Raw genomic sequence first — 8,097 nt, 5'->3', positions numbered from 1 at the left:
CCAAGCCACAGCTTGTACATGTTATATAAAGTGGGCTGAGGAAGTACAACATTAGCTATAAAACACAGTTGCATCTGAACACATTGTTCAAACAAACTGATACCAAGCTCAGTACCACAAATGCTGTCTGAGTCATTTCTGACCTTCATGTCTCCAGTTAGCATGCTGCACATGTTTACCAGTGCTGGCCAGTATACAAGGCACATATTCAGACATCCGCCTCCTACTTCATTGATGGAGCGCTGCACGCAGACTCCCAACTTGCTGAAATCCATTAACTTGTCTCGACAGTGTTTAAATGAAATGAAATCCATTCTTTTCGCCCAACATCCATGAGACGTTTTAACATACTACACTTTATTTGTCACGATGCAGTCATTGGAGTAATCAGTGCTTCAGCGGCACTACAATAACGTAATTATTCTATGAAAACTGTTGTCTTCACTCTCCTATCCATTCAGAGTCACTTTACTTATTTGCCCAACATCAAATAAACATGCTGTTGTACCTGTGCCTTGTGTCATCTTGCTATAAAACCCTTTGATAAACCTCTCGCTATAAGCTGATGCTATGAAATGCATCTGACAGCTGATTCCACTTTTTTCATTACTCTGCTGTCAGCTGCAGTGAAAGCTGTTTGTGATAAAAAAAAAATGTGCCAGAAAGACCCACTCTGACATGAAGCACCATTGGAAATCCCATCAGACAATAATTGAGACCAAAGAGGGACATGTCAAAAATGACACGGGGAGCACATGGGCTTTTTAAGGTGCATTAGAGCTCAGAGAAGGTAAAAGGTGAAGCAGAAGTGAAGACACCACTCAGTGATGTGTTTTAATAGATAGCATAATGCCCTTGGAGAAAAACTAAACAATAAAAGTGCTGAGTGGCACAATGTGGTGAGGATAGCGTGACATTCAAATGCAACAGGATGTGACTGTAGCTCAATGACCATACATGTGTTCTTTCAGCCCTGTTTCACTTAGTCAATACCCTCCTCAATCACAGAGGAAATCTGAAAGAGAAATGTCAGGAGGAACTATTATAAAAGGCAGAGAAAACCCAATAGGAAGGGATTGGGATTCTATCATAAGGACTGAGAACACAACTGATCCACACAATTATTGTTTCAGTCAGCCATGGCTTAGGGAACATCCATCAAGTAATTTTATTAGGAAAGACCTCCGTAGTGAAAAGATCCAGAGACAATGGAACCACTTTCTGGAGAACGGTGGTTACACATGAATAGGCCGCTCTCAAAGAGGTCAAATGAATAAGCAGGCTCATGTCCTGTGAAAAGGTGCATTGCTGTCAAATAAAAACACTTGATGACAATAACCAAGGGAGACCTGGGATTGCAAATGCCTTTCTTGTAATTAAAAAAAGTACGGACAGAAAAAACATTTGAATTATCTAACGAAAAGGGTAGATGATCTAATGAGAAATAGAAAGGTTTCTTACTACATACTAAGGATACTATTTCATTCAGGAGAGACTTTGTTGCAGATATGCAAAGATTTATTGTACATATGCATGATTTGAAATGTACAGTCTTTGGAGATTAGACTCCATCGTTATTTAAAAATATATATTTTTTTAAAGGGGTAGAAAGCCAAAAGATAATCCCCCGATGGAGTCTAGACACTGATGGCAGCCTGGAAACCAAAACCGAAGAGCCGTCGGTAGTGGCCTGCCAGATGAGGACCCAGGAGCCGTGTGTGATGAAGACCGGGAGAGGGTTGTGTTCTTATCCTGAAATGACAACTGAGCAGCAGAGAGAGACAGGTTTAAAACAGGGATGTCATGCAGTGATTGGCTCGTGATTTTCATGGCCGCTTCTGATTGGTTAAGATAAAAGTGAACACCTCTACAGCTGATCCGTTTAGAGGAGAGAGAAAGTGATTATGTTTTAGAAGTCTTCCTGAAAGAATTTGCGCTGAGCTCCATTTAGAAAGTATACATGAAATGAATGTATTTTTTCTTTGCATAATGTTGTCAAGAAATGATGCAAGGCACTGGGTTGACCTGTAGCAGCTGAGGAGCGACTTCCAATGAAAGGTTTTCAACACTTGTGGAACCAAGTAATGCAGTGCTTTTTTTGCTTCACAGCAAGAAGATCCACTGGCCTGGAGTTTTTATGTTCCCCAGTGTCTGCATCGGTTTTCCTCTGAGTGCTCCAGTTTTCTCCCACAGTCCAACCACACACAGCTTGGTTAACTGGAAACTGTAGGTATGATTGCTTTGTCTATGGGTCAGCCCTCTGAGACTACCATCCTGTTCAGATTATACGCTGCCTCTCACCCAGTGTGAGAGCTGGGATAGGCTGCAGGGTAAATGGGTACAAATAATGGAGAGATGGCGAACCAATTTTAAGTTTAAAACATCACCCAGTGCTAAAGAAAATGTGTATCTAATGGTTTAGTACTACAATTCACACACTATGATTTATGACCAAATACCTGCAAAACTAGTGCCATTCCCATAAACCTCAGCTTGTGTTATCAAATGTTAGCATGCTAACACGCTAAGCTAAGATGGTGACCATGGTTAACATTATACCTGCTACGCAAATGGAACATAGTGCTAGTCTATGGCTGGAGAGTATTGACTACAGCAGTGGAAAATAGGGAGTATGGATGGTGTGTGTGTGTGTGTGTGTGTGTGTGTGTGTGTGTGTGTGTGTGTGTGTGTGTGTGTGTGTGTGTGTGTGTGTGTGTGTGTGTGTGTGTGAGCGTGTGAGCCTTCACTCAATTACTGTAATACAAGCAACATCGTCATTGACAGCAGCGGACAGACATTAGCAGGCATGACCTGCAGAGAGAAGGAAGCGGTATGACGAGACAGGCATGACATTAAACCTGACAGATTGGAAACATCTTCACCTGCTGTAAACTACAAAGGCTCTATATTCATTTCCGCTGGTTCACTGGTGACATCACTTACTCCAGTAAGGAGAGAAAGAAATGAAGAAATGTATGGTACTGTGTGTAAGATCCAAGCCGACCTAATCTACTTGTTAACCATAAGACAACTGCACATATTTCTATGTGAGATTTTCTTAAGGCACAGGATATTAGATGTTGTTTACACATATAGGACTTTTCTATAAATCTTCTCAGGGAGATTTTAACATTCTTTAGTTATTATCCTGAACTTAAAATGTGATTACTGTAATTCAGATTTTTTACCAAATGTCAAAATTTAAATGCAAAAGTGACATAATAAATACAACAAAATAGAATAAAATTTCATATAAATCTGAGTCACAACTTCTCACACTATCACATAACAAAAGCAACTATCACTGCATTTTAAAGTGCACATATTATGCTTTTTGGGTTTTTCCCTATCCTTTATTGTGTTATATATCTTTTTTGTGCACGTTATAGGTTTATAAAGTGAAAAAGCCCAAAGTCCACCCCAAAGGGACTTACCATCGCCACCAGAAAACACTGTTCACAAACTGCTCCAAACAGCTCTATTGTAGTCCAGCCTTTACTTCAGTGACGAACGTGCGTCACTTTGTAACACACGTTATAATGCTCGTCTAGCTGCTAGCGTGGCACTCCCTCATACTCTGCAACTGACAAGCTAGCAGTGCTAACCTAGGAACTATGGTAATGTGCGACTCCCAACAAAGATGGAACAGTAGTGCGATGCCTCACTCGGTAGCTAAAACAGAGAGCTCAACACACAGGGTGAAAAGAGGAGCTGCAGCAATGTGCAGTACAACAAAAATATGGTGTTTTTTGAAAATGAAACCATGTAAACCTATTCTGATATAACCTCCAAATACAATTATGAACCTGTAAAAGAGCATAATATGAGCACTTTAAGTCTGAAAATAATTAATAACTATTTGGAACGAATGAGAAGAATGAGGTATTATAAATCAACACAGATGATAGTCCACCAAGAAGATCAGTACGTTCATCGGCACATTCGTGGTCACATCCCTTAGGTCATTACAAGGTGAGCAGAAATCTATAATATTGTAAGGTGTGTGTGTGTGTGTGTGTGTGTGTGTGTGTGTATGTGTGGAAGAAGAGTTGTACATTTGAAGACCTACTTTTGAACGACAAAGTGAAAAAGACTGAACTTCATGCATGCATCATGCAGAAATGTTCATCTTAAGTATTGGTTTAAAAAAAAAATCAGAATCAGAATCGGCTTTAACGGCCAAGAAAGCATGTTCGCATACAAGGAATTTTAGATGTACACTAAGACTAATTATTATCCTAATAAGGGACTATTTTCAGTCTCTATTCAGCCCTCTGAAGTCAGCGAATGCCGTCTATCCATTGTTGAGTGACATGTTGTTGAAGCACAATAACATATGCAGTGTCCACTTTTAATTAAATATTTTAGAGTCACACGCTTCCGTGCTCGTGTGACCATCTCGTGCTCGTGCTCGTTTCTTACAATATCATCACTATGCATTGGCATGTAAATAGTGTAGGATGTGTGTACTGTAATTCTTTGTAACACTCCCATGGAAAAAATAATAATTCACAGAAAGGTTGAATTTCTTAGTTCAGTTGTAACCTATTGCCTTAATTGACAGTGTTTCATGAAAAGAGAAAACTTGAAAAGAAGAAAGAAGTGACAAGAGCACCAAACCACTGAATCACACAGAGCTCAAAACAATTGGGTTTTGTCAAGTAAGAATGTTAAACAACATTAATACTTGCATGTATTATGCAAAGTAATTTCCCTTGCATAATCAATTAGGAGAATCTAACACTGTAGATATTTTTTGTCGACATTTAAAACTTCAGTCTTCTTTTTGACCAATTTTCATCAAAATGAATGAATTTCTTTGTTACAAGAATCATTCACAAAAATGTTGCATTTCTCCATTTTACCCAGATGAAATAAACAGTCCCAGTAGTGGGAATCTCTATTGTGCAATCAAATGAGATAGCAGAATGAGTTTCCTCTCACTGAAATTGAAGTCATAGCACAGTTCAACCATGACTGATTGCCTTCGCTCAGGCCCAGTACACAGGACATATGCCACTGTAACACATGGCTGGTTCAGCAGGGGTTAGTTGTTTGGTTTCAGTTCCAGTGACAGTGGAAATCATGAAAATCCATCTGATAGTATATTTCACATATTTCTATAAACTGAGCTTTCATTTGTAAATCTAAACCAGTCTCTTGATATGAACAACACAGACTGTGGTGATAATCCCAGCTCCAGGATTATCCGTATACAGAACAACTCCTGGGACTTGATGACAGCACACAGTGATTTTTTTTTCATTTTCTGATTCACTTATTCCCTGCATTCAAATTAAATTCCTTTGGATGTAATATTTATATTGGGTCAAATATTTTGCCTTTTTACTAACATACTGTGTTTCCCATTGTTTGCCTGGAATTTTACATATATTTGATATATTACATATTTGTTCCAGCTTTTCATTGAAGCTAGGTGATGTTTACACTGAGTGAATTTTTCATGTTTTGTATTGCACATTTCTGTCAAAGAAATAATTGGATTAATTAGTCTGAATCATAGTGTCAGATGTCTGCAATCTGCTGTTCTCAGTATAGCTGACAAGACTGCTTTATATTGGACATTTGTTTGCGTTAAATTACCTTTTTTGGACGTACTGAATATGGTTGTTTAATGTTGTTTTACTGTCAGCAACAACGTCAGTTTTCTCCTGCTGACCAAAGATATTTCTTTAATGGAAAAGTTTAATTCTGTGCCAGCCAACAGCAATTAGTGGAGTTTTCAGTAAAGAACAACCAGTTTAGCAGAGGACAGTAACAACACAAACAAAAACAGAAAATGAAGGTGAAAAAGTTGAATGAAGAATGGACAACAGCATGATTTGTTCCTATCATGTACAAAACACATTTCCCAGTATTACGGACTTCTGTGGTTAGAGTGGACAAGTCTGCTGATAAGTGGGTTGTTTTTTCCTCAGCACTGATGTACACCTGAAGAATTAAGTTAACCCTGACCACAGCTCTCGTTTTGGTAAAAGCACATGTGTTTTCAGCCAATTATAAAGCGTATTACAATGCTTTTTTCCTTGTTATTTCTATTACAGGTTGCTCTGTTAAAACCCAATCATTTGTAAAACATTGCTTTCCTCAGTCAACTACTGAGTGTATAAAAATAAAAAAGGCACCGACTCAAACAGAGAACAAAACTGCTTCTGTTCTCTGTGAGTTGATGTCAGGAGACAAGATCAAATGTCATTGTATATGTCAGCTAATGTGACAACACAGATACCTTTTCATGGAGCAAATCTCAATCTTTGTCAAATGTATTATGAAAAGTAAAACAATCAACATAAAAAGAATAGTTTGACATTTTAGTAAATTTACTTATTTGCTTTCTTTCCGACGGTTAGATTGATACAGCTCTCTCCATAAGCTAATGTTGCAGCCAACAACTGAATAGTTTATCTTGTAGCATTAAGACTGAATATGTGGAAACAGCTAGTCTGGCAGTTGAAGTGAAAAAGAACCAACCCAAATGTTTTTTGTTTTTTTTTAAGCCTAGCCCTAAAAATCAGTACTCCATTACACCTCTGTCTCCTTCAGTAGCTTTGAGCTTCTGATGCTCTGTGGATGTTTTTTATTCATTGTGTTCTCCATCGATTCACTGACTAATCAACGAGCTGAGGATGATCCAAAGCTTCAATAGCCTTCTTCCTCCCCACCATACATACTTTACTTCAGGTAATCACAGATGAGCCAAACAAAACCCTTATCACTGTTGGGAAACAGCCCTTATAAAGGCACAAGAGGGTTAGACTAGCGTGTCAGTTATGTTACACATTACCAGTGAGTACATGGACTGGCTGGGAAATTGTTGAAAGAAACCATATCAGTGAATGCCACTGTATTAGTGGACTGATAGATGATATAATCAGTGAAAAATGTCAGTCTATCTTTATTAGATAAACTAGTAGAAGTCAGTTAAGTTGCAGCATGGCAAAAACAGACACACCAAAACATCTCAAACAATTGTTAAACAAAATAAACAGAAATATCAGTTATTAAAAAAGAAACACAAAATAGCAGTGAAAAAGTAAAACAGGTAGAGCCAAAAAAAAAAAAAAATTCAAACAAGTAATCATGACAGATTGTGTGTAGAAGGCTATTGTTTGCCATAGGCCTTTTCACAGCAAATAATTTGACCAGACAGAAAGAAAAAGCATAGGTGTTACTAATAACATTAGCAATGGCTTTGTTCTATTCAAGTGACAGTGTAACAGTGAGCCATCGTGCACAATTCCAGGACCCTGAAACTGAAGCAGCTACAGTAAATGGAATTCAGCTAGTTATTTTTACACCTTTGCTGTTCCTAGTGTGACATGCCAAAGTGTCTTCGGCGAAAAAAGAATACTTTTATTTTTGTATTTTGTAACATATTCAGCTTTTTCTTCTAGATTGTGCTAATGAAAACATTGTTCGTTTTGGAAACTAGATTTGTTGAACCTCAGCTGTGTGCTGAAACCGTTTTCCATTTTTAAGTGATAAAAAATCCAAACTTCACTCTGTGACCGACTTGAGCTGATGATGATGATGATGATGATGATGATGATGATGATGATGATGATGATGTTTTTTCTTGTCACTTCTCAGGTGTGAATGAGTTGAAACTGTGAAACTAGATGTGAAGAGGAATCATCAGTTGATGCTCACATCACTGAAATGCATCCACCACACTCACACATGCACAGTCACACGTATATAAATACAAATGTGTGCAAAATACAATGTCTTACATCCTTGACAAAATGAAGGAAAGTCAAAAGACACCTTATTGATTTCTTCCGCCTTTGAAAATCCTGAAGAGGATTACCATAAGTATCACATGAAGAGAGCAATCAGTCAATCCTGACTATCTTTCTCTTTTCAGGCCTGCAGCTCCCCGAACTTTGTCGTCACCCATGAGACCAATCACATTGTAAATGCACACAATCAGAGCAAAAGGTGATTATCTGGCACAGAGCCCTCCTCAGTGTCTTATCTTAGATTTTCTTTCCTCAATAAGTGCATGTTGACGATGACATAGGTAAAATGTCACCTGTAATCTGAATGGCTCTAAATGTAGTAGGTAATTAACCC

The sequence above is a fragment of the Sander vitreus genome, chromosome 17 (genome assembly GCF_031162955.1).
Source record: "Sander vitreus isolate 19-12246 chromosome 17, sanVit1, whole genome shotgun sequence".
In the NCBI taxonomy this organism is placed as follows: domain Eukaryota; kingdom Metazoa; phylum Chordata; class Actinopteri; order Perciformes; family Percidae; genus Sander; species Sander vitreus.
The sequence above is the reverse complement of the archived record's forward strand: the minus strand, read 5'-3'. Positions refer to the sequence as shown.